Raw genomic sequence first — 27455 nt, forward strand, 5'->3', positions numbered from 1 at the left:
TTTCTTTTGGTTTCAGGAGTTCTTCTTTATTTTGTCCGGTATAGATTATCCTGACATTATATTTAAAGATCTTGGTATTGGTTTATTTAATTGATTCATAATGGCAACTAGTATCCCTGTATAATAGGGTGTTCCGTTTTTAGGCGTTTTGCGATATACTGCTCTTGTGTGTATATGTTTTCCATATCCAAGTTGCTCAAGAGCCACGCCGACAGGTAAATATTTTTTTTCGAGAGGCAATCCCATTACCGATACTGCAACTCGTTTACATAAGTTTCTTGTTGGAGTAGAGTTATAAAAATGGTGGATTACACCATTAATTACAATCAAGGAATTCGAATTGTCAGTTTTCATGACCATCTCGATCATTGTCCCTTTACGAATAATTTGCAGGCCTTCCAGATCGTGATCTAAATTGGCGTTTTCAAGAGCGAGTAAAATATTAGGCTCAGTTATTTTTTCTGTTATTTCACACTACAGGGTTCTTTTCAATGTGCTAAATTCATTAGACAATATTGAGTTAAAATTAGTTGCTATTGCATCAGCATAGCTTTTATTGGAAACATTTCAGTCAATTTTAATTTTCGATGTTTCCATATTAAGATTAAATTATAGTGTGGTCAGGGTTTGACGGTTAAGTGTTTTCCTTCATTTATGATAGTTACTCTCACTCAGATAATAAATGAAACAGTTTGTTTAGTTAAGGTGACTTTTGCCATTCGATGGAAATACATAAGTATATTTTTTACACATTTAATATTTTGGAAGTGTTGACGTACGGAAGAAAATTCTTTATCATTAAAGAAATAGGTTTATATATTTACGTCCCACAAGTACAATATAACATTTAATCCTTAAGTTTTTTTTGTAATTGCGCGAGATTGTTATAAATTGGTCGACCAGGTGATGTGGTTGAGTAGAAGACGTAAGAAATCGGTTCTGGTACAAGCAGAGTCGTACCTGCTGTGGTGTGGTCGTTAAATTGGAGTAGGGGTTATATCGGAGTAAGTTGTGGTTGAGACAACTGCGAAAGGTACAATCGTTCGTGTTATACTCCTGGTGGTGCCATTTTAAGGACCGGATACTTTCCTCGAATGGCACAAACTCTGCCTAGGGAGCAAAACGGAAAATTTATTTTCTAAAATATACATGAATTTAATATAGAAATATAGAATGGAATGAATAAAATATATAAATATCATGGAATGAATAAAATATATAAATATCATTGGAGATCTTAATGGTAATATTAATAAAAACTATTTTTTGGTTTTTTTTTATATTTTAATCGTAAAATAAACCCAGGGAATTTGATGTTAACCATAAAGGAACTACCCTGGTCACAAAGAAACTTTCGTTCTTCCAGTGCAGCCTGTTTTTAGTTACGAAATTATCTTTAAAAATATCGACCAAAATTATCTTTACTTGGGGATGGCTCAGGTATCTTTACAGCATTGGTGTTTGCTCTATGATGAGGGTCAACAGAAAAGGATAGTTTCGCTGGATTTAGCATTTCATTTGACCATGGTTAGTTTAAACATGTGTAGTGGAAGAATATCTTTCTTTAAAGCTTATGCCTTTTTCATGTTTTCCTGGGGAAGAAAATCTTTCTTTAAAGCTGGTGTAATTTTTGACAAAATATCTATGCTCGCACTACCATCAAGTCAAGAAAATGCCAAATGAGTTTGTGAAACAACTTTTTGGTTCGAAAATGGATCTTCTACAAACTCAGCATGCCATCAAGGAGATCTACTCCCCCCATATTTCTTGTGCGTAGTAACAATAGACGGTTGTGTGATTGGAACAAATCTCTTGGATTTTCTTTCCCAGCAATTAACAAAGGTTATTGGATTCACCCCCTCATAACTTGTAAGCAATGCAATACCCCTGTTATCGAACCATTTGACAACAGGAAGTTCAACATTATCAACTGTAGTAACCCTGATGGTAGTGGGACCTCTGCCTTCTTTTTTTAATTCACCATCAGTGGGCATGTTGATATTATGTAGCATGCACAGGAACAATGGTACGCATTGTTCCTGTGCATGCTAGGCCTGGATCGTAAAGTGTTTTCACCAGTTCCAATCCAGTGCCAATGGTTAAAGAATAGCTTGTGCCATTTATGTGCCTTGGTAAATTTGGTACTTGCCTTGGTACTAACCAGTGCATCACCGTATTTCCAGATGCTTTCCAATCAGACTTTTACAAACACCAATGGAAACTAAATGTATCTCAAAATTATGAACATGTCCATACACCAAAATATAAAACTTATAACTCCACTTTTTATGTTTTTGAGGATTGTATTGTTTCCAAGAGGATCTTCTTTGGAAAGGAACAACTTGTTCATCAATACACATAATTTCTTCATGCTTCAGGCTAATAAAAGATTCCTTCAGCATGTTGACGATCGGACGACCTTGTAAAGCTTGTTAGTACAGTTTTCTGGTCGCTGAATGTCGTCATGGCAAGGCAAAAAACGACTTTATTTTTTCCCATCGCTTTAATGTCATCACTGAGGCAATTTTTTCAAAATACATCTCCTTGCTCGAGTACGTATGTGTTGATGAGAGCTTTGCAACACTCATTAAATACAAAATGCCAATAAATTACTATAGTTCATTTTTGTCCCCATGTAAATTCTTCCCTACATTTTGCGGTAAGGCATAATAATTAGACTCCTCGACAATATTTTGAAGAAATCAGTTAGAAATCTTGGTATATATGACATAGGCTCATCTGAGATTATATTACCGTCACCTTCATTGTTACTGTTTTGAAAGGGAAGATTTATTTGCTTATAAGGGAAGATTTATTTGCTTTTATATATATATATATATATATATATATATATATATATATATATATATATATATATATATATATATATATATATATATATATATATATATATATATATATATATATATATATATAAGGGAAGATTTATTTGCTTTTATATATATATATATATATATATATATATATATATATATATATATATATATATATATTTATAAAGCATCATCAGCTTTTTTTAAAACAGTTGCTCTAAATGGAATATTTAACTTCTTTGAAGATCCACAGAAATTTTTAGGATTTATCAATAACATTAAATAGGCAACGTAAAAATATTCTTAGTTTTTCCTTAATGAGATTGCATGGAATGATAAAATTATTTAACAGTGCTTCATAGGTTTAGAAGCAAAACCAATAATCTTCAAAAGTATATATATATATATATATATATATATATATATATATATATATATATATATATATATATATATATATATATATATATATATATATATATATATATATATATATATATATATATATATATATATATATATATATATATATATATCATATATATATATATATATATATACATATATATATATATATATATATATATATATATATATATATATATATATATATATATATATATATATATATATATATATATATATTTATATATATATATATATATATATATAAATGTATGTATGTATTTAAATAAGAAAATAATATTGGTTTATATAAATCATTTAAATAAGACACTTTTATTAACAATAATTAATGACAATAAAGAAAAGTCAGGGTCATACTTTTAATAAAGTTGCTATTAATCAAGAAATGTCTTAGTTTTCATACAACCCATTTTATGTAGCATGTTCCAGAACTAAATCATTAAATTATTTGTTTTTTAAGTTTGATAAACATGCATAAAAAGGTTGGTCATGGAATGATAACTTCACAAATTTTGTATTTGCAATTGTTTATAATTTCAGGGATTATCTTTTGAAGTTATCATTCATCAATTGCTCTACGCATTATATACGGATATCCAAAAAAATCTGGAAATATTTTAAATAATTTTTTTTTTCTCATCAAATAATTAAAACATTGAAGTTATCATTCATCAATTGCTCTACGCTCTGTTTTCTTAGGGCGAGTCATTTGTATAAATATTTTTTTCTTACTGGTATGTGTATGTTTATTATTGTACGGATTCCTAAGTGCTGAGACAAATTATTTGTTATTTGTTAATTTTGTGATGTTATTGTTGTGTTGTTTTGTGTTAATAGATGTCTTGGTTTACTTTTACGTTGTTGTCTTTAGTTTAAAATGATTATTGGGTAGTTTTATTACTGAAACTGGCTACATAAAATCAATCATTAAAAGCTAAGGGTTCAGTTTTCAAATGAAAAGAAACCTTTATCTTATTTTGATCATTTATTTTTAGCTTTGCTTTTTAAAAAGAGTGATTAATACAAACTGGCATTAATGCATACATAAATCTTGAAATTTTCACAAAAGAAAAACCACCTTGCAAAGTAAGTTTCTTATTTGTTATCTGTTTAGTCACCTTTTTGAGTTTTTAAATAAATACATAGAGTACATAAAAAAGTTCTTACATAGCAGAATTTAAGAAATGTACTGAATGTGGATTGTATTCAAAAAGCTAAAACGAAGTTTAATAATTTTTACACAATTATTAAACTTCGTTTTAGCTTCGTTTTAACAATTCACTAAAAGCTATATAATAATGGAACAATATTTCTGTTTAAATTGTTTATATAAGTATTTTTGATACTTTTTTTTGTTGAATATAATATTTTTTTGTATTTTTTTACTTAAGTTTTCATGTTTATTTTATCTCAAGGAAAATAACTTTTTCCTTTCATATTAATTTTCTTCTTCTTATTAATTTCTTCATTTTATATCTTTGGAGTTATTGTTTTGAATGGATATATTGGCTATTTTTGCTTTGTTTTTTATATTTCTGTTATTTTTTACATTTGAATGGAAACCATTTATACTTTTATCACCTTATTACAATCTAGACGGTTTCCATTTGCATTAAGTATCGATTTATGGCACAGTTTCCATTTGCATTAAGTATTGATTTTTGGCACAAACAACAGGTTTATTAATTTATTTGCCTAACTCTGAGGTAAAAACAGCTCAACTGAATAAATTATGTAAAAAAACTCCTAACAAATGTTAAAAACAAATGTTAACAGTTTTTTTTACAGAAAAGCTTTTATAAAAAATATCAAACAGATAAAGCTAAGTTATTTGAAATAAGTAGATCTCTATGGTCCATTTTTGCAAATTTGTCCAAATTAGCTTTTTAAATAAATTTATATCTGAAATAACTAGGTCTCTTTAGCCCATTTTTCCAAAAAAAGGTCCAAATTTGCTTTTTAAATGAATTTTAATGAGAGGGTTAAAATAGTATTATAGCCTACATGTTAAAGATACTTTTATTATGTAGATATTTTATTTAAATAGTATGATAGCCTAAGTTTCTAAAAATACATGAAGAAATGTTACGCAACCGTCTTACATGTTAAAGAAACTTTTATTATGTAGATGCTATGTAGATTATTAAGATACTGAAGTAAATAAGTACAACTCTTACGTAAATTAATTGTTTACCAAACACATAATAAAACAATAAGATTGTTAAACTGAACTTTGAATCAATTAATTTTTTGCTGTTTACTAAAATAAATTAAAGTTTAGAGACCAAATTAAGAACAAATTTAGAAATAGTCGGGTGTGGAACAGACTTAACACGACCCATGGCTGTGGTAATGGACTGTCATTAAAGCGAAATCAATCATATAAGTTGTGTGTGTTTTTTTTAATGAAAATGCTTTCTCCCAAATAGTTATACTTTTTGGTAATTTTTTTATTTAAACAACCAAATCCTAAGCAAGATATTATTGGATCTTTTTTTTTTGCTTTTGCAAATTCGAAATCTTAATAAAGTTCTTTACAAAAATAAATATGATAAAAAAAAACAAACTTAACAAAAACTTGTCTACAGGTAAGTTGAGCATCTTTGAGAAAAATAAATTAAACTGAACTATCGAACCCAAATTTGCAAATCACAACTTCGATGAGAAACAATAGAGCGGTACATTATTTACATATATTTTTTAAAATTATTAATGTTTAATTTTATGCAACTATCTTCAAAGTTGAAGATAGTTGTATAAAATTGTATTTTTATATTTTATGAGACTTTCTTACTATTAAAGTTTTTCACTTTTTTTACATTCGTCAGTAAAGTGTATAAATCAAAAAGTTAATAATCTATACACACGCTTCATGTTAATAAAAGTTTTATTGATGGTTCACCCAAGTTTCGTACCATACATATTCATTTGTTTGTTGATTTTTCAACTTGCTACACACTATTGCTTAACCAACCCCGCTTGTGCAGGTTGAACAGCTCTGCAAAATTTAGGCAATATATATAAAAAAAAAAAATCAAAAACTATACTTTATTCTTAACAAATTTTTAGAAGTTTAAATTATCTTTCTAATATTGAAAAAATAATGTAAGTCCGATCCAATGTTCATGAGATCTGTTAGATTTAGTAAAAAATGCTCAACTAGACCCCCTCTACCCTTCCTAAAACGTTTTTTGATATTGGAACTTTACACAATTAATTTGATTGCCCAAGAATACTTTTTTATAAATAACTTCAAAAATTATAACTATATGTCTTTTTCAATTAAAAAAAATTTTTTTCAATCTTTTCTAATAATTTTATTTTATTGCATGTTTTTTTTTTTAAAATATTTTAATATATTAAATATTATAAGTTTTACTTTTCAACTCTGAGCAAAACACATTCACGGCTGGATGCAATTAGTAAGTAATTGATTATTACATGTATTTTTTTGTCAATTTTTGGCTTTTATTTTTTATCTACTTTAAAACACATTTTTATTTAAATCATTTTCTTACCGTTTTAACTGCAAGAAAGGCCTTTATTATTTCCAAATTTTTCTCATGTAACAAAATTTCATCTTTCTGTGCATCCACTTTTGAAATAAGTTCATTTTTAAGTGCATCCACTGTTGATGTAATTTTATTTTCCAGTGCAACCACTTCTGATGCATTTTTGTTTTCAAATGATTCTACTTTCGAGGTGATTTTATTTTCAAGTGCAACCGCTTTCGAAACAGTTTTGGTTTCAAGTGATTCTACTTTTGACATAATTTTATTTTCAAGTGCATCCACTCTTAACATAATTTTATTTTCAAGTGCATTCACTTTTGACGCAATTTTATTTTCAAGTGTATCAACTGTTAACGTAATTTTGTTTTCAAGTGCGTCCAATTTTGATATTGCCATTGAAAGATGGTTTTGCATTAAAGAATTGGCGTGCGTCTCATGTTCTTTTCTCATTCCCTTTTTAATATAGCAAATATGCTAATTATTTTAATACAAATTAAGATAAGAAATTATCTATATTACACATATCAAAACAAAATCAACAGTTCTTTAACTGATTCAAAAGTTGTAGAGAAAAAAGAGGAAAAAAAATATTAAATAACGTGGCATTCGTGATTTACTGTTGTTTTCTACCGCCCCTTCTTTCCATTAAAAGTAGCCAATTAACAATCATGAGCCAGAAATTAAAAGTCATTACTATAATGAAGCAAATAATCACAAATTTACACACAAAAAAAAGAAATAAAAGTTTCTGACTCAGGGTAGAATATTTAAATTAGTTTTAGTTAACACTAAAACTAATTTAAATCAACACATTTAACTTTATAGACAGTACACACACACATATAAATGTCATAAAAAATTACAATTGTATCATTAAAAAAAAAAAAATGTCATGAAAATTTAAAATTTTTTAAATTTAAGAAAAAATATTTATAATAATACAGTCTTAGCTAAAGATATAAGTCAGTATGAAATAAATTTTTTTTAAAAAAACAAATAATTTTGCAATTATTACCATACCAATTCTTGATGTGTTATTTGAACACCTCAAGACTTTTTGTGGACATGGTCTCAATATTTAGAGTGTTCCAGAGAGTGGTGGCTCTATATAACGTACAGCATGAATCATTATATATGGAGCCTTTAGGAGACGTTTCTTTTTTTTTCTTTTTTTTTTTGTTAATTCACCTCCTCAAGGTCGAGAAGGCCACTACAAACGAGGAGGCTACTTATTTGTGGTATAACCCTCTTTCAACTCTATAACTCCGAAACACGAACCTTGATAAACAAGGGCGCTGCGTGAAGAAATGAGTTGAGCACGGTACTACCAGAGACGTGGTGGGGATTGAACCCAGAACCTCTCCTTTATGAAGCGAGCACCCAATTTGAGGCAGAAGATTTTTACCCTTTGTTTGTGACATAAAATATAGGATAGCAAGAGAATTTTTTTCGAAATTTTTTTCGAATTTTTTTCGAAAAACCACAGACTAATTTAGTCAAATTTAGCAATTTTTTAAGTCATGCAAGATAGAGTGGTATGCTTTTGAGAGGTCTATTAATATTGATCCATATGTCCAACAATGCCTCCATTATTAATACAATCATGCCACTTATTAAGTAACAAAAAAGGGACATGTTGAGTACCATAACCTCTTCGGAAACCACACAAAAGTTTATCAAATCTAGGCTTAGTAAATATCATAATTTGTTCATATAAAATAGTTTCAAAAACTTTAGAAAGGGCTGGTAAAATACTAATTGGACAGTAATTCGACTTATAAGTTGGCTCATTCTTCTTAAAACATAATATAACATCAGCCATTTTTAGAAATGATGGGTTTTTACCATCATGGATACTATTATTTATGCAATCTGTAATCTGTATTATTTATGCAATCTGTAAGACTGTTCGTAAAGTGAACAATATAAGATTTTAACATATAAGTTGTTATATCACCACTAGTCTTTTTCTTATTATTTATAGGCCCTATTATTTTGTAATATCATGAGGTGTGATTTGATGGAACTGGAAACTATGTGTACACATACTAAGTTTTTTCTTTATGTTTACTATACTGGGTTGATCAATAAATTTTTTGATATCTGCATCAACTGGCTCTATAAAGCAAGAAAATAAATGTATTAAGTTTGTGCTACTAGATGGCACTGCTGCGTTTGAAAATATTGATCAATAAAGAGTTGTCAGAGGTGATGTTTTTTACTAAAGTGATATGTTTGTTAGAGTGACCTGATTTATCTGAAAGGAAAGGTTTTGTTAACCTCCAGAGGGATGTATCTGAACGGTGTAATTTTCACCCTTTTAAGGTAGAAAATTGTATTATAAAATAATTTGTCATACAATTTTCTACCTTAAAGCTATGTTCTATATAAAGTGTAGAAAACTATACCTTACTAAAGATATATCACATAGTAGAATATGTAACCTAAGGAACAATATTTGTATATTTAAAGGTACATATTCTAATATGTGCATATCCTACAGCGGTGGCCAAAAATTAAAGACCACTCATTTTTTAGTTGGTTTCTTAATCTTTAAATTAAAATTAAGAAGATTCTAATTGACATATTAAATTTTTTTTTAATACCTTGTTAATTAAAACATACGGATTAAAGTGGTATAATTTTTTTAATCTAATTCTAATTAAATAGCATTTAACTTATTAAAAAACTGATGAGTACTTATAACTGATGAGTACTTCTTTAAATAAATTGGACAAAATTTAACGACCACTTTCAAATCTTTAATTTTCACTTATTAAAAATAATAATTCATTATTTTTTTTAACTGTCTTAATTGCTTATTACGTTGGCTATAAAATAAAATGTCTAAACCTGAGTTTCGATATCAAATAAACATTTATTTTTTGAATTGCAATAAGGATATAAAAATATTGCAAAAACGTGTGCAAAGATCGAAGAAAAAGACAGATACGCGGCTCTTGTATTAAAAGAAGAAGGCTATAGCATCAGACAAATAGCAGAAAAGCTCGGAAGGTCTCACTCTTGCATTATTAACATAATTCAACGATACAAAGAGACCCGGTCAATTAATGTTTGTCATAGGACTGGACGCAATAAAATTTCAAATGACCGTGATGTTCGCTCATTAGTGAGATTAATGAAAGAAAACAGACAAGCATCATCTACAGACTTGTCTACGAAATGGACACTGTCAAATGGTCTGAAAGCAAGCCCTAGAACTGTGCGAAGGGTCCTCTACAATTTAAATTATTTATGGCGTGCTGCTGCAAAAAAACCACGCTTAAATAGCAAACAAAAATTTGCCAGGAAAGAGTGGTGCAAACTACATAAAAATTGGTCAACAGATCAGTGGAGCCGTGTGGTCTTTAGTGATGAAATGAACGTTGAGGTAGACAACAGAACAGGTCGCGTAATGTTGCGTAGACTTCCAAGCAAACGCGTAATGTTGCGTAGACTTCCAAGATTCGATGAATCATGCATTTTGAAACAAAAAAAACAAGGCAGTGGTTCAATAGGCATTTGGGCCTGAATGAGTGCCTGAGGAGTTAACGTTTTTCATTTATTCGATGGTAGACTCAACAAAGAAAGGTACATCGAAATTTTTGAAAACTCGCTTATTCCTAGCATTGATTTATGGCAGTTGCAAGATGGATTTATTTTCCAGCAAGATAATTCGCCGTGTCATAAAGCGCATGTTGTTAGCGATTCGTTCAATTCTAATAAAATTCAAGTGCTTCCATGGCCTGCCAATAGTCCAGGCTTGAATCCAATAGAGAACTTATGGTCGTGGCTTGATCACAAGCTTGGTAAAGAACAACTTTACAATTTGGAAGATTTGAAATCTTCTATCTCTCATCATTTGAAAAATGTGCCTGATGAAGTAATCAAAACTTTAATGAATTCAATGCCAGAACGAGTACAAGAGTGCTTGAAAACAAATGGAGGAACAACACGTTTCTAAATTATTTTTTTATTGCTTTTTGAAATATTTTTGAAACTAGTCTTAAAATTTTGTCCAATTTTTTTCCCATTTATATTTTTTACTAGTCAGTTTTTTAATTTTTTAACATTATTTTGTAAAAAAATTATAAATTCTTTTATAATAAATATGAAAAACAATAAAAATTCTTTCTAAAAATGTTTTTCTTTTTTTGATACCTCTTTCCAAAATAAAATTATACTAAGGTTAAAAATAAATTTTGAAAAAAAATGAGTGGTCTTTAATTTTTGGCCACCACTGTATATGTATTCTACCTTAAGGTAGCAATTTTACTATTTTTATAAGTGTGAATAAGCTATCTGTAATGCACAAAAAAAAAATTTGTGAGACATAGTTTCCTTATTAAAAAAAAATTTTAAATTAGGATATTTGTACTCAATGATTGTTTGGATATTGGCCAAAATTCTTGCAAATAATGCAACTCAAATAGGAACTTAAAATCATCTTTCCATACAGATTTTACGTTACACGTTTACTGTCTTTGCATTGTATGCTATTTGAAAGAAATAATACTTGTTGCAGTATCAATAATATCATAGTTAAACCCGAAATCATCATCAGGGTTCCCACTCCTCCTTAAAAACCTTAAATACCCTTTATAAAAAAAAAAACTTCTTAAAAGTCTTTAAATAACCTTAAAAAAGTTAAAATTTGACTGCTCTCCTTTATTTTTCTAGGAAATTTTATTATAAGTTACTTCTTTGATGAGATAAAATCATATACTTTTGTTATATATATATATATATATATATATATATATATATATATATATATATATATATATATATATCTTCTATATATATAAAAGGCAATGTGTGTGTGTGTGTTTGTTCTCTATAGAAATCCAAACCGCCGGACCGATCTCGATGAAATTTGGCATGGGGGTAGTCCTCGAGGGGGAGAAGGTTCTTAGCTGGGTTTTGACCCCGTACCCCGATCCCCGGGGTCAAGGGGGCCCAAAAATAGGCCCCCCTGACCCCGGGATCAGAGGGGACCATTTTTTGGGCCCATTTTTGTGTACAGATATCAGGTAAGCCAGTTTAAATATTGGCCCGGGCAACGCCGGGTAACTCATGCTAGTATATATATGTATATAACTATACGCTTCTCTATAGATAAGTATAATCCATTTACTTTAATAGATTTCCTAGATGATTAAAAAAAAGAAAGTAAAGAAAAATAAAGCAGTCAAATTTTATCTTTTTTAGACTTTAAAGGAGTTTTTTTTTTTTAAAGGATCTTTAAGGAGGAGTGGAGGAGTTTTTAAGGAGAACCCTGATGATGATTTCGAGTTTAACTATATACATATATATATATATATATATGTATATATATATATATATATATATATATGTAATATATATGTAATATATATGTAATATATATATATATATATATATTTAACACACACACACACACACACACACACACACACACACACACACACACACACACACACACACACACACACACACACACATATGTGTGTATATATATATATATATATATATATATATATATATATATATATATATATATATATATATATATATATATATTAGTAGAAAATCACTTAACTAAATTTTTTCCATTTAACACTGTGTTTCATCAACAAAGATTCATCAGAAATGGATGATCAAATTAATAAAACTTCAATTTATACCAAAAATTAAATTACAGGAAGTTGCAAATGTCTTAACTACTATAAATTTTCACACATTTGTGGAATTTGCTGACACTATTATAAAAAGAATTCTTTAGAAATGTTTACTTATGCTATTTTTTTAAAATGTTTTTTTAAAAAGGGTAGTTAATGTAAATATTATTTGAACTCATTTATTTTTATAGTTTTTTAGGAGAAACTTATTTTCGTGCCTACATTTAGAAATTAATTCCGATCTTTTGTTTAATAAGCATTCTTGATTTGCATGTGTAATTATTTCAAATTTTTTCTTGTAGGCATAGTATGCATTTTTTGGAAATATTGTTATATGCAGGCGCTGTTTTAAGGATAGACCAATTCAGTATAAAATCATCAATATTTTTTTCTTTTAATTCCCATATATATTTTGACAGCATGGTGTCTTTTGAATACTTTTTATTCTTGAAAGATTGCTTATGATTGGCAAAACGTTTTTTCCATTCACCCTCTGTTATGCCAATATATTGTTTATCAGGTACATTCTTAGAGGAAACAACACATTTATATACCACATTTTTTGATAAACAACTTCCACTCATTGGACAATTGATTTTTTGTTTACAATTACAATTTTCTGTAGTTTTTTCATTTAGGATTTCTTTTTTGTTTAACAAAACCTTATTGTGACCTTTTATAATTCTTTCCATATTTTTTGTGCAACTGTAGCTAACTTTAATTGTATTTCGATTAAAAATTTTATGTAATTTATTAGATCGCGGGAAATGCTTATCGACTAATTTTAAAAACACTTTTCCTATGTTAGTAGAAACATTTTTGCTATATGGGGGGTTGAACCAAATTACATTTCTAGTTCTATTTCGTTTTTTTGTATTCTTTTTTTCAGGGTCAAATTTTAGTTCAAAATTTTCAAAACCACTTTTTTTTAGGGCATCTTCAAATATTCGTTTAGAGGAATTGAATACATTTTCATTTGAGGAGTTTTGGTTTAGTCTGTTATTAATTGAAATCGGGATTTGTTTTAGAACTTGGGGTGGATGGTTAGAGTTAATGTTAATATATAATAGTTCATCGTTTGGTTTTTTGAAAGGCTTATATGAATTTTCAGAGAGGTTAAATGTGACATCAAGAAAATTCACAATTTTTAAATTTATGTTTATTTCGATTTGAAAGCCAATATTTTTAAAAATTTTTATAATATCTTTTCTAATTTTGTCGAGCTGTGGACCAGATTTTCTACGCATTACTATTAAACCATCGTCGCGATAAAGGCCTAAATCTTTTATATTGATTATTTTACTTAACAAATCTAAAATGTATAGTCCAACAAATTCACAAATTTCTGCTCCGTCATAACTGCCCATTGTTACATCAAAGCAGTCATGTATGTTTTTCTTTTTCCAAGTTTCCTTATTAAAATAAAGTAAGGTTTTTCTACAATGTTTTATTATACGGATTGTGTCATCAGGAATAACTGTATGGCTTTTTGCAAATTCAATAGTCTTATCTAAAATATCTGCGGTTATTGAGGGGTAAAAATCATTAATGTCAAATTGAATAAATGTACAGTCATTTTTATTTTCGATTATGGAGAACCAATTTATAACATCAGTGGTATTTTTCCACTGTTGCAAATTTAATTTATTTCTAAGAATATTATTAATTTTGTCCAATTTAATTTTGCTTACATGTCCAATCTCACTTTTTGAGGGAACCAATAACCTACAAGGAAGTTTGTTTTGAAAATTTGGTTTATGGTCTTTTAGTGTTACGAAGGCTTGGGCAGGGGCAGTTGATTCGATTCTATTATCAAGGTTTATTTTTTTAGCAATACTTTGCGCTTCTAAATTAATTGCCTTTTCCAAATTTTTAGGGGCTTTTTCATAAGAACTAGTAATATTGTCGCGTAAAATTTTTTCATAGTTTTCTGTTGTGAGTTGGTAAATATTATTTGTTTTATCAGCAAAAACCAAAATATTAGGGTTTGATTTAATTTTTTTAACATCTAACTTTAATTCTGTTTGAAATTCATTTTTTATAGGGCGAAACTTTATTGTTTTAATTAAATGTAATAGGTCATTTTCAAAATTTTCTAAATCAGGTATAAAAGGTGGGGTATTTTTTGTTTTAAATCCATAATTATCATTATTATTAAATGTATCATCTGTTTTTGTACTTGGTTTTAAGAAAAAATGGGCTTTCCAACGAATTCTTTTAATAAAATGCTCAACTTTTTCAATCAAAGAAATAGTATAACTTTTTTCATCTAGTATAGGTATATTTTTCAACGAGTAAGTGAAATTATTAGTTTCCATATTTACATGGAATGTTAAAATACAATTAAGAGTGCTTAACAAATGTTAATAAGGAGCCTAATATATATTTAAACAACTTTAAAAAGTATTCTACACAATAGAGTGCTTCTACTAATATATAATTGCTCTGTTCTTTTAAGAACATTGAGCACTCTATTGTGTAGAATACTTTTTAAAGTTGTTTAAATATATATATATATATATATATATATATATATATATATATATATATATATATATATATATATATATATATATATATATATATTATATATATATATATATATATATATATATATATATGTATATCATGTATCAGCCCTCCGAGTATTAGAGTAAGTTTTTTAATGGTTTTTTTTTGGCTTTTTGTATTTAACTTTCACTTTCTTAAAATAATTTTATTTTGTATTCTTTAAAGTGAACACTATGCTATAAGGGATGAGTATTTATTGACCCTCTTTTTTAATTAAAGCTATATATATATATATATATATATATATATATATATATATATATATATATATATATATATATATATATATATATATATATATATATATATATATATATATGTATATATATATGTATATATATATAAATATATATATATATATACATATATACACACACATATATATATGTATATTTATATGTATATATATATTTGAGTATTTGTTGAGTACTTATTGACCCTCTTTTTTAATTAAAGCTATATATATATATATATATATATATAAATATATATATATATATATATATATATATATATATATATATATATATATATATATATATATATATATATATATGTATATATATATACACACACTTAATTACAGCTATAAATTTATATACACTTTAGGGAATAAACCACTTGCAAGATATTAAACAAACTTCATATAAAAAGATTGTTATATGCTTTTCACTAATTACCTTTAGATGCCTAAATATAAAAGTAGTTTCCGGAACATTTGGTTAAATAATGATAGTTACACTTTTTGATTTCAGAAAGATAAAAATCTCAGTCTTGCAAGATACAAAGTTTGTTTTAAGTCATTCTTTTTAGCAGGCATGGGTATAAAGGCTCTTAATGTACATGCAAGAGGGACGAAGCACATATAGCGATTGCCTAAAGAGGGTTATGTTGTTTTGTTCAAAGAAATTTTGGAATCAGTACCACAGAAGCCTATCTCATCAAAGCATCATATCATTTCAGATATGCTTCAGAAGGTAGCAGTTTTAAAAGCTGAATTAATTTGGTGTTTAAATATTGTTCAAAGCAAATACTCTTTTAGATCAAGTGAGAATAAGTCTAAACAATTTGCTTTGATATTTCCAGATAGCAAAATTGCCAGGGACTTTTTATGTGGTCGAACAATATAGATAGTATAGAAATATTCTGAGATTTTCTTTTTATATTATTTTTAAAATTTTGAGAAAAAATCACAAAATGTTATTTTCAATCTTTCTATTTTTTTTTCTTCTAGTTTCTTTTCAAACTGATAAACCAATGACTCCTTTTCTGGTGGTTACTTTTGAAGTACTACTATGCAACTTTTATGCGAAGTTCATTCGATTAGATGTTTCTTTTAAATAACAAAACTGCAATATTTTTATAAAAATAGATTTGTTTAATTGCGCAAACCGGCTTTCAACCAGCAAGGTTGATGGGTAATTTCATGTCAAAACAGCATAAAAAATATGAAATATCAGCCCATGTTTTGGATTTTGCTAATTTTTTATGGGATCCAACACATATCTTCTTTTGCGGACCAAATAAAACTTGGGCTGGGACCATGTGGATGGGACCAAATTGAATCTTTTTGGTTATAATTCCAATCCACCAAAAATTGTCATACTTGCAAGCTACATAATACATATGATTATATATGACCTGCTGCACAACCAGCTCATTTGGTATCTGCACAAGGTTAAATGTATGAGCATCAGTTTGTTGACTCATCCTTTTAAAAGAAATTGTATATTTATTAATTGGTATAAAATAGTGGAAGCATCTTGTTCCTGGCAAAATTCTTCGCATAGTAAACTATTGTAATGATGGTCGAACTTCATTTATTTCTATTTTATAAACCAAAATGAATTGAATGTTTTTTATATTGGTTACACAAAATTCAAACATCTTATCTACTTCTAAAATCTGTCCAGTCATTGTCCTAAAATCTGTCCAGTCATTGTCCTCTTTAAACTGGCTTGTGCAGCTAGTCTTTTTACTGTGCCTCCAATACCATCACAAGCAGATTTACCATGGCTTGTAGCAAAAAAAAACCCATTCAGCATCAATATGAAAGTCATCTTTGTGATGGCAAAGATTAATAAAAGTACTTAAAGTTTTTATATTGTGCTGCACATCCATCAGTGAAGTTTTTAATATTATTACTTATTAATAATATTATTAATTTGTAGAATTTTTGCTTTAATGTAATTGATAATGAGCAGTTGTATTTTAAATACAAAGTAAACATCATGTTCAACTTCATCAGAAAGAAAGCAAAATGACTGATAGATGAAATGAAGATATCAGTTTACCATTTGATTTATAGTATATAATAATAGGATGAAGTGTACATTTTGGTTTATTCTAGTGGTAACTTTGCACCTCATCCTGAACAATAAATTAAAAGTTCTCTGCAAAGTCACCTGATTATACACTCATTGTGATTTAAAAACTCTTTACAGTCTTTGAGGCACTTGACCTGACTTTTAGTTATAAGTGAATGAGATGTAAGTTTATCTATTTTATTGTATAAGGTCAATAACATCTTCAATATTGACTTTTTGATTGAACAGTGTAGTTCTATCAGTACCTTCCCATTGATTAATTGTTATTTCTTTTTCACTGTAGTCAAACTTTGCTGTTAAGAATTCTCTTAAAGCAGTAATACCAGGACATAGTAGACATCAATGTAACATGCACTCTAGATTATTCCGATTGCAAACAATCATTTCCATTAAATTCCTATAGTCTTCGTCAATTTTAAGAGCATCAGTTAACAACTTAACATTCTGACGATAGATACAGACACAAACACATTGTGAGTGCCAGACAAGTTTGTGGTTACACACCATCTTGGGCAAAGGCTGCAAAACTTTGAAAATCCAACATTTAAATTAGTGTTCCGATTTAAATGCTACATGGAGTTTTTTTAAATTAATCAAAATACTCTCATCATCAAGTATTAGTCTTTATTGCATGTGTTGTTTGTACTCTATACTGACAAAATCTTTTTTTTCCAGGCATCATTTGTGTGTACTCGTCACTTTGATAAAATCAATGTTTTTTTTTTCCGTTTTTTGATGATGGTTTATACAAATTTCTCTGCGTTTTTTTTAGCTTTTCTAGCCTTTTGTATAAGGTAACTTTGTGTAACCTTATGTTACATCTACTGCATAATTTCCATCCAGGTACAACAGAAACATCTTGTGTTTTAAGAGTTATTGCTATTGATAGCGGTATTTTCACATTTCCTATAAAAACAAACAAACAATCATTTCTAAAAACTATTATCATTGTAAAAAACAAATTTTAAATTTATAAAAATATTTGAATTTTCTTTTTAAAAAGGAATTTTGTTGTCTTATTATTATTTTAGTTTATTTAATTACTATTCAAATTATTCTTATCATGAAAATAATATTAGTTGCCTCTGACACTTTTCTTTCGATTTCCATGGTTTTTAAATAAATTACAGCATTTCTGAAATTTTCTTTCAAATGCAACTCCAAAGTGTACTCTATGATAATAGCAAACTAGTGTAAAGAATTTTCAACAATCAATTAAACCAGCTCTCCATAATAACTTGTGTTTTTCATCACTTAAAAATGTCGATAGTTCTAAAAGACTTTGTCTTCTTGCTAGTAATATTCAACATTACATTCTAATCCAATAGAACACTTTTACATATTTTTCAACTTTTAAATTTATTCAAAAAATCTAGTTTTCAAATATTTTACAAAATAAATATTTTATAGAAATATCATTAACATTATTTAGTTTATAGTAAATTATTTATACATTTTATTAAAATATCCATATAATTGGATGTGTCAATGGATGTGCCATATAATAATATGACTTCCTCTTATACATGATTAAAGGGTAATTAATTTTTATTTTATTTACATAACATATAGTAATTATTTAACATTTAATTATTAAGTAAATATAAAAATTCTGCAAAGTAACAGGAAACTAATATTTACAGCATGAAATCAGAAGCAATAATATAATAATGAGGAAATAAAAGGTTTTGTCTATAAAAGAAAAAAATATGTCTTTTATAAATATAGCCTTTTACAAAAAATGTCTTTTATAAATGCATTTGGATTACAGCCTAGTAAAGTTTCTATACTTAAAAAAATGTTGGTCTTTTACAAAAAAAAATTAGCTTCAATAAATAAAAATATTTTTTCTAAGTATTGCTCCATAAGGCCTCTAAAATTATCAATTTTGGAAAAATATTTAATTTGGAAAATTTAACTAATTTTATAATTAATGTATATATATAATTTTTTTTTTTTGGGGAGGGGAGGGAAGTCTAATTGCCCCCTACTCATTCTTAGAACCTACCCTAGGCACAAAAAAAATATAAATAAATTTCAAGTTTATTATTGCCCTCAAAAAGACTTTAATAATATTTTTTTACAACATAAAATTAAGAATAGCTAGTTTTGTCATAAATAATTTTGCAACAAATTTTATGCTGACTCAGCATATATATCAGCTTTACTTAAAATTTAGAAAAGTTGAAAAATGCAGTAATATATTTTTTATTAATAGTGATGTTTGATATCTATATATTAAGTTATAACAATGCCTAAAAAAAGATGACCACCATTTTGACCATCGAAATACCCCAAAACAAGATTGTCTATGTACAAAATTTCAGGATGATACCTCATTTGGCTCTATTATTGCAATTTAACAACAAAAAAGTATTTTGCAAAAAATGCTGAGTCAGAATAAATAAGAAAATTGAATCCTGAATATCTCAAGAACCCTAAGGGGTTGGAGGTTCCAAATTTCAGATTTTCTTAATTTTTATAAACCCCATAACATATAAAAAACTTATCAAAATCCAAAACATGATTGACATGAGCCTGCTGATTTGACATGGAATCACCCTGATTTTAGTATTTCATTGAAGTATTATCTCCAGCAACTCAAGAGTAAGAGAAAGGTGACTGATGTTCAAATTGACAAGTTCAAAAAGGAAATACGTGATTTTCTTTTCTCAATGTGTACTATATTATTGAAAAGCCCTTTGTCTTCGTTGGTTGCTCGCTGTCTGGTGTGTATTTCCGCATTTATGGTTGAATATCACAGAAAATTTGATTATTTTTTTGACAAACTGTTGATGAAGCTTGTTACTTTCAAGAAAATTAGAGCTTCTGTTGGTGATTTAGCTAAAAAAGAATATTCCAGGTCCTGTAAAAGTGTGGTCGTTGATAACAATGATGTATTTTTGACTTTTGATAAAGACTACTTTTTTTGGAAATACACAGATTTAAAGATGTATGCCAATCTAAAGCAGATTTTCAAAATTGTCCTCATTTTATCGCACCAACAAGCTCAAGTTGAATGTGGTTTTAGCAGCAACAAAAGTCTGATCGGTAACAATATGTCCCCAGACACTATAATCTCTTTACGTTCAATCCAAGATTACCTCACATTTCATGGGTTCATGTCTCATGAAATTAAAATAACAAAAGATTATTTAGATTACTGCAAACAAGCAAGAAAGAAGTATATTGATGATCCATGTTCAAAAGCCTTGTCTGTAGAGAAACTAGTGAAAATGGAAGCAAAAAGAAAAGTTATGGAAGATATTGAAATTGTCAATACTTATATTTGACAGATTTAATCTATTATTGAGAATTTAAAGAAGTCATCTGGTGAAATTATATATATATATATATATATATATATATATATATATATATATATATATATATATATATATATATATATATATATATATATATATATATATATATATATATATATATATATATATATATATATATGTATATATATATATATATATCTAGTTATATTAATATATATATATATATAAAATATATATATATATATATATATATATATATATATATATATATATATATATATATATATATATACATACATATATAATATATATATGTAATATATATATATAAATATATATATATATAATATATATATATATATATATATATATATATATATATATATATATATATATATATATATATATATATATATATATATATATATATATATATATACAGTTCTGTGAATCAGTTTTAGACCACTTACATTTTTTCAGAAAAATCCCGGAAAATTCTTCTCTAATATTTAAGTTTGTAGTTCTAAATTATAAACTTATTAAAACACATGTATTTCACACAAAATATGGAACAATTACAAACTTTTTAATGTCAAACTTCATAAAAAACTCTTAATATTTACTATGACCTTCTTTTGCCTCAATCCCATCCAATATTCGCCGGGGAATAGATTCATACAAGTTAGTTATAAAATCCTGGGGTATGTTGTGCCATTCTCTTTGAAGTACTTCAAAACATTCTTCAGCATTTCGGGGAGCATATTCGACCTTCTTTCTGTCCAGGTAATCCCAAATATGCTCAATCAGAAGCCAGGTCATCAATTCCAGTACTCCTTCCTCTGCTAAATCATTTAAATAATTTTTTGCCACTCGGGAACAATGTTTTGGGTCATTGTCCTGCTGCAGAATAAAATTATGACCTATTAGTCTCATTCTGGATGATACAGCATTGTACCTTAGGATATCCGCATAACGTTCCCTGGTGAGTCGCCCCCCCCCCCCCCAATTTTGATTAAATCACCTACTCCGGATGAAGATAATGCAGCCCCAAACTTGTAAAGAGCCTCCTCTGTGTTTAATAGTAGGGTTTAAACACTCGGGATGATAGGCTTCTTTAATTCTTCTTCAAGCCTATTGGCGTCCTTTCATTCCAAAAATTTCGAATTTGGACTTGTTGGTGTACAGAACCCCATTAAACATTTCCTGGGCCCAATCTTTGTGTTGTTTTGCATGTTTAAGTCGTTTTTTTGCGACACTGTAACAATGGTTTTCGAATTGCAACTCACCCTCTTAATCCCAATTTAAGTAGATGCCGTTGAATAAAAGAAGAGCTGACATTTTTCCCAGTTGCTGTGTTAATGTGTTTTGCCAGCTCGGTTGATGCTTTTTTTGTATTTCTTAAAGATAGGGTTTTTAAATATTATTAGTTCCAATTTGTAGCTTTAGCACCAATTTGTAAAGATCCATTGATAGTATGTAAACCACAGGCAATATCAATGAGTGTACTTAATTCATTGTTATGACATTATTTGTTGAGCATTTCCAAAAAATTTAATTTACATTTGGGTCATCTTGAAGCATTTTTTCATCATTTAAACCAGTCGTACAGGATTTGAACATATTTAGGGCTGCAGTTTTTCCCATGAACTCTGAAGTATAATATCTTGTAAAAACAGTATTCCTCTCTTCATTTCAATAGCGCACATGTAAGTCCATTTGACCTTTCTTTAAAACTTTATTGTAAGACTCATCAAAAAGACATATATATGTATATATATATAAATATATACATATATATATATTTATATAAATATATATATAAATATATATATATATATATATATATATATATACATATATATAAATATATATGTATATATATATATATATAAATATATATATATAAATATATATATAAATATATATATATATATATATATATAAATATATATACATATATACATATATATAAATATATATTTATATATATGTATGTAGAGTTTTTTGAAATTTTTGAAAAATTATTTGGAAAAATACAACTTTCTGATGGAACTTTAAGTTTCATGCCCTTCGGCAATCATCAGCCATATTTTATTTTTATTGTATATATGTCAGAATTATATATATGCCAAAGTTTTTAAGTAATTATCAATGCAAATAACTCAAGATTTAAAAATGATAAATTTATTTTATTTTCCCAAGAACATTTATATAGTTGGAAAGAAATCAACCACCAAATTTTAGATTATGTTCCAGGACGGAAAATGAAAAAGTAGTTGAATTTTATTCTCTTTTTGGACAGTTAAAAGTTGCAATTAGTAATAAATATTTTGTCAATTTTGAAAAATCACAAATTAAATATTTAATTGAATTTTCGCTTTACTTTTCAGAATTTCAATATGCAATTTTCATGGAACTAACAAGTCAATTTGATCAAGTTAACTGCTAAGCTAAACAGCTCACTGTATGTATCAGAAAAACTGAAACTAAGAAGACTCTCTTTTCTTTTGATGAATTAAACAAATTTTATTTAAAATTACATACCAGGTAACGTCTTTTTTACGAGCTTAAAGTTATAATTTGTAATAGTTTCATTATGATTTCTATTCGCAATATAGTTAAAGTTGCACAATTTCTGAGAAGTTAGGGAGTTTCAACTTCTTAATAATAAACTTAATAATAAACTTAGTGTTGAGTATTGCAATGAAGTTTTGATTTATCTATAAAATAATTTTCCAAATCCTGATGTAACATGAAGAATTCCAAAAGCAATAGCCATTATATACTTAATGTTAATAATCAAAATCGTGAACATATGTTTGTTAAAATTACAATTTTTTTTTGTGATACAAATTTTAACATACTTGGAATTCTTCAATTTGTTAAATTTTATATAATTGATGTCTTTTAAAAAAAAAATGATATTTTAATATATCAGATTCATTTTTTTTTAATTTCAGTTTTTTTTTTGTTCCTTAATGTAGTAACTTCGTAATTACATAATAAAGATTTGTTGACAGCGAATTTACAAATAAAAACGCAAAGTGGTTTCACAAAAATAAACTTGCAGAAGTTGTTTTGAAAGTTTATTATTAAGTTTATTAGCTTCAGGCTACTAAGTTACTGCCTTAGTTACGGAACCTGATACAATATTTTAAAACTTCCAAGAACTTTAATATAGTTAAGTAGCAAAATCATACTCTCAGTCCATTAACAGTAAATGACCCAGTTGCTGGTCTATGCGGTGCAAAAATCAAAATCCATAGAGAATATAGGAATTCAGCCAGATATAATTTTCTATGCAATCATGTAGTACCTTATTAGAATAGTTTAGGTATATTTCAGAATAAAAATTAAACAACTTGAAAAATACCTTGATGCTAAAAAACTTTTAAGTTGCCTCCACAATTACAATAGTTCATGGTTTCCAAGTATCATGGTGCGCCACTCTCCCCTAACTTACTTAAGTTTAATGTAAGAAAATTATACTACATTCAATATGAAAATGCAATAGTTAAATTTTAACAGAAACACGATAAAAATAAGCTATAGCTGTATGCCGAATATGAAGTCTTTTTTAAACGCACACAATCAACAAATTATGAACAACAAAAAAATTCTACCTAAAACCAACTGCATTTGCCCTAATAAAAATACCTTCCCTTTATCAAACCAATGGTTAACAAAAAATATTATATACCAAGCCAATATAAGTTCCAATAATCCTACTAACACTCCTGTCAACAAATCCTACACCGGTATAAGTGAAACACCATTCAAAATTAGTTATGCCAACCATATAAAATCATTTAAGATTCTAAAATACAAAAGCGACACCGAATAATCAAAAGAATTTTGGAAATTAAAAGATGCCAACTTAAACCCTGTTGATAAATGGAAAATAATTAGGCAATTCAATTACAACCCAACCATGAAGTCCTGCAAACTATGCATAAACAAAAAATATGAAATTCTATTTTCCAAAAATAAAAATCTGCTAAACAAAAAAAGTGAAATGCTATCCAAGTGCAGGCGTCGAAACAAATTTCTTCTCGCCCTATTCGACATGGGTGATTGATCAATTTTCTAATTAATTAAATATTGTTTGTTTTTTTGTTTTGATGTCAGAACTCATTCCATTACTTTGTTATGTTTTTTCTGTCAATTTCTGTATTTTGTATTTTTTAACGGTTTTTTCTTAATTTAAAAAATAAAATATAAATGATGATTGCCGAAGGGCATGAAACTTTATGTTCCATCACAAAGTTGTATTTTTTCAAATAATCAAACTTTTTATATATTAATACTGATCAATTTTGTAAACAATTTACTTAATATTGATCACTCTCAAACAAACAAGAGACTTTGTATCATAACTTGGTACAATAAAACAACAATATATATATATATATATATATATATATATATATATATATATATATATATATATATATATATATATATATATATATATATATATATATAAATATATATATATATATATATGGTTTATGTTTTGTAAGTGTGTAAATTTTTTTTATATATGAAGTGTTTTTACGTTTGTGATGTGTTATAATGTTATGTGTTAATAGTTTGTAAGTGGTTATTATGTTGTTTGCAAGGTTTCATATTGTTGTGGCTTAGCTCAGTTTACAGCAAGAGTGTTGACCTTGCTAGCCAAGTAATTTACTTTTCTATAATGTGACATAGCTTCCTTGAGAGCATGGGTGATATCCATGCCAGTAAAGTTGTGTACTGGCATTATAAAACACATAAATTAAATTTGTTTGTAGTTAGTGTAATCATAAAATGTGTTTAAAAAATATTCTTGAAAGAATGTGTCTAAAAGAAATTTTAAAAAGATATATAGTTTATTGACCTTTTTTCTTTAGAATATTTATTTCAGCAAGCATAGGTTTACTTCTTTCATAGTTAAATATAAAATGTAGTGTTCCACAAGGGTCCATTTTAGGACCACTCTTATTTTTAATTTATATTGATGATTTAAGCAAATCTTGTAAGTTACTAGACACTATATCGTTTGCGGATGATACAAATTTGTTTCACGCTTGTCACGATATTAAAATGTTGTTTAATTCAGTTAACATGGAACTCATAAAACTCACAGAATGGCTTAATGCAAATAAATTATAAATTAATTTAGATAAAACAAAGTATTCTTTTTTTCATCGCTTTCATGAACACGATAAAATCCCTTTAAAACTTCCAAAACTTTATACTGGCAGTCAATTTATACTCAAATTAAATAACCTTCTCATTAAACTCAAATTAAATAACCTTCTCAATGACATTTTTAAGCAGGTTGTATTAGGGAAAGTTGTAACACATGTTCAGGTTATTGAGTTTTCAAAAGCGTGGTTTGCATGTTCATATTTTACTTCACTTTGCAAATGATGATAAGTTTGAAACAGCTCATGATATCAATAATTTAATATCTCCAGAAATTCCAGATCCGATTGTTAATCGAGACCTTTATGACGTCGTTAAAACTTGCAAGATTCACAGTCCATGCGGCATACTGAACCCAAATTCTCCCTGCATGAAAGATGGGGTGTGCAGCAAAAACTATCCTAAAGAATTTAATGCTAAGACAGTAGCAGTTCATAATGGTTATCCACGCTATAGCGTGGATAACCATTATACAACATCAACATCTATCATTATCACAACATCTATAGATGTTGTGATAATAATTTGGTTATCAATATTAAAGGTAACAATGTAGATAACTGCTGGGTGGTACCTTACAATCCATTGTTATCAAAGAAATATCAAGCTCACATTAATGTTGATGCTTGCATGTCTGTTAAGGCTGTTAAATATTTGTACAAATATATATACAAGGATCACGACTGTGCCAATATTTTAATAAATGAACAAATTAATCATCATGAAGTAAACTCTTTTTTATATTGTTGTTATGTAAGTGCACCTGAAGCATTGTGGCGAATTTTCCAATAAGTCATATGTCACACACTAATACACGCCTTAAAGTTCATCTACCTGAAAATCAATTATTGTAGTTTAGAGAAGGAGCAGAACAAATGGCTTTAGATTGTGCAGCTCAACGTGATACGCACCTAACGGCATGGTTTAAGTTAAATACTGAAAATGAAAGAGCACATTGCTATTCGTATGTAGACATTCCTTATCACTTTATATTTGATGATAAACATTGTAAATGGAAGGTTAGACAAAGGGGTGGTAATAAGGTGATAGTAAGAATGTATAAAATTAATCCAACTGAAGAATTATTTTTTCTTAGACTGTTACTTTTGCAAGCAAAAGGTGCAACATCGTGGAAGGATGTGCGTACTGTTAATGGTATTGTCCTTGAAACATTTCGTGAAGCATGTGTTTTGAAAGTTTTGTTGCAAGATGACACTGAATGGCAGAATACTCTTTCTGAGGCGGTTTTAACACGTATGCCAAAGCAAATTAAACAGTTGTTTTCAATTATTTTGACCTTTTGTGAACCTGACAATCCTTTGCATCTCTGGAATACATACAAAGCTTTTATGATGGAAGAGCTCATTCACTTCTAATAGCTGAACAAGCTACTTTTCATCAAATTGAAAAGATTATAAATCAAAACGGTAAAATGCTGGCTGATTACAATTTGCCAGTTATTGATGAGTTTATGCGCTTAAATCTAGAAAATTTTGATGAAAATGTTCAACAATCAATTGACGAAGCCAACCAAATGAGACTGTTGCTTAATGTCAATTAATTAAATGTATGTAATGCTATCCTTGCTGCACTGAATGAGCAACCAAGTGTAGAAAATCAACATTCTAGATTGTTTTTCATGGATGGA

General features: G+C 27.5%; 2 long non-coding RNA genes across 4 annotated transcripts in view; one reads left to right on the plus strand and one right to left on the minus strand.

The window, feature by feature from the left end:
- LOC136083929 (uncharacterized) lies at window positions 1-11456 on the minus strand. The gene is made up of 2 exons (XR_010640213.1): window positions 6779-11456; window positions 1-1110 (listed from the first exon to the last, which is right to left on the minus strand). It is a non-coding gene; the product is annotated as an uncharacterized LOC136083929 (long non-coding RNA).
- Window positions 3969-27455, plus strand: part of LOC136083930 (uncharacterized) — a 27133-nt gene continuing 3646 nt past the window's right edge. For 2 of the 3 annotated variants that reach the window (XR_010640214.1, XR_010640215.1), the window contains exon 1: window positions 3969-4346. This is a non-coding gene — a long non-coding RNA (uncharacterized LOC136083930). Of the gene's footprint in view, window positions 4347-22932; window positions 23165-27455 lie in introns of those variants that run through there. The other variant, XR_010640216.1, reaches the window with a different exon arrangement.

This window comes from Hydra vulgaris, chromosome 08, assembly GCF_038396675.1.
Source record: "Hydra vulgaris chromosome 08, alternate assembly HydraT2T_AEP".
Classification (NCBI taxonomy): Eukaryota; Metazoa; Cnidaria; class Hydrozoa; order Anthoathecata; family Hydridae; genus Hydra; species Hydra vulgaris.